We start from the raw sequence: 1,959 nt of genomic DNA, 5'->3' as shown, positions 1-1,959 counted from the left end.
ATTTTTGTTAACCACTCATCAGTTGAGGGGCACTTAGGTTGCTTCCATCTCTTAGCTATTGTGAAAAGAGCAACAACAAACATGGTTGTACAAGTGTCTCTAGAATAGAATGCGTCCTTTGGGTATATGCCAAGGAGTGGTATAACTGGGTCATGTGGTAGGTTCATTTTAGTTTTTTAAGAGTTCTCCACACTGTTTTCCATAGAGGCTGCATGAGTTTGCAATTCCACTAACAGTGAAAGAGCGTTTCCTCTTTCTCCACATCCTCGCCAGCATTTGGTATCATTTGTTCTCTTGATCCTAGCCAGTCTGATTGGGTAAGGTGATACCTTAGGGTGGTTTTAATTTCCATTTCCCTGATGACTAATGATGTTGAACACTCTTGGAGATGTTTCTTAGCCATCTTTATTTATTCCCTTGAGAACTCTCTGTTTACATCTTTAGTCCATTTCTTAATTGGGTCATTTGGTTTCACACTTCATTGTTTTTTGAGCTTTTCATATATTCTGGATGTTAAACCTCTGTCAGATATGTCACTGGTGAAGATTTTTTCCTAACCTGTGAGGTTTCTCTTTACTTTTTTGATTGTTTCTTTTGCTGTACAGAAGTCTTTTAGTTTAATGAGGTCACACTTATTGATTGCTGACCTTAATTCCTGAGCAACTTCTGTCTGATTTAGAAAACCCTACACCTATATCCTGTAAGTTGCTACCAATATTTTATTTTAGTATTTTCAGGTTTTCCAGTTTCACATTGATGTCTTTGATCCATTTGGAGTTGACTTTTGTGCAAGGTGAAAGATAAGATCTAGTTTCAGTCTTCTACAGGTAGAGATCCAGTTTTACCAGCAGCATTTGTTGAAGATGCTGTTTTTCCTCCATCGTGTGTTCTTGGCACCTTTGTCAAATATCAGGTGGCTGAAATTGTGTTTACTCAGGTTACAATGATGTTCCATTGATCTATGTGTCTGTTTTATGCCAGTACCATGCTGTTTTTATGACTATGACTCTGTAGTATACTTTGATATCTTGTATAGTAATCCCCCAAGTTTGCTCTTTGTGCTCAGGGTTGCTTTGGCTATCTGGAGTCTTTTGTGCCTCCATATGAATTTAAGGATGTATTTTTCTAATTCTGTGAAGTATGTCATGGGGATTTTGATTGGGATTGCATTGAATATATATATTGCTTTTGGTAGGATGGTCATTTAAACAATACTAATTCTTCCAATCCATGAGCATGGGAGGTCCTTCTATCTCCTGGTGTCTTCCTCAATCTCTTTCTCTAATGACTTAAAATTTTCATCGTAGAGCTCTTTGGTGTTTTTCATCAGATTTATTCCAAATTCCAACATATTTTAATTTTTTTGCAGCAATTGTGAATGGGAACATTTCCCCTCTATTCTTTCTCCAATTGCTACAGAATTCTGTTTTTTAATGTTTTATAATCATAGTAATTCTAGCACAAGACTTAAAAACTCTCCTTCTAATACCTATATCTGTTTCTGCTATTAAAATAATCTAATTGTAATTGTTGTTTTTAAATTTTCATTCTAGGACTACATGTACCTTAAACTCTGGCCCTAAGCATCATTTGTGCATAAAGTTTTGTGTAACTTTATTAAAAAGTTAAATAACTTTCAATGAAAATATTTAAACACATTTTTATGTCATTAAAATAGCATTTTCTTCTGTGTAATAAACCACACTAAATTTAGCAATGTAAGTAATTTTTGTACTTAACTGAAGATTTTGCTGCCCAGTTCTGACTAGGACCTGGCTCCTTCATTTGTCTGCAGTCAAGTGGCAGATGGACTAGGGACCAGCTCATCCAGAGGGCTTCCTTCACACATCTGCATGCTGAATGTGGCAGCACGGAAATAGGCTGAAGGTTTTTCATCGACTGGGAGGCTAGCTAGAGCTCTTACACACAATGGCTATATATATATATCTCATATATATA

The sequence above is a fragment of the Nannospalax galili genome, unplaced genomic scaffold (assembly GCF_000622305.1).
Source record: "Nannospalax galili isolate Female #2095 unplaced genomic scaffold, S.galili_v1.0 scaffold3164, whole genome shotgun sequence".
NCBI lineage: Eukaryota > Metazoa > Chordata > Mammalia > Rodentia > Spalacidae > Nannospalax > Nannospalax galili.
The sequence above is the reverse complement of the archived record's forward strand: the minus strand, read 5'-3'. Positions refer to the sequence as shown.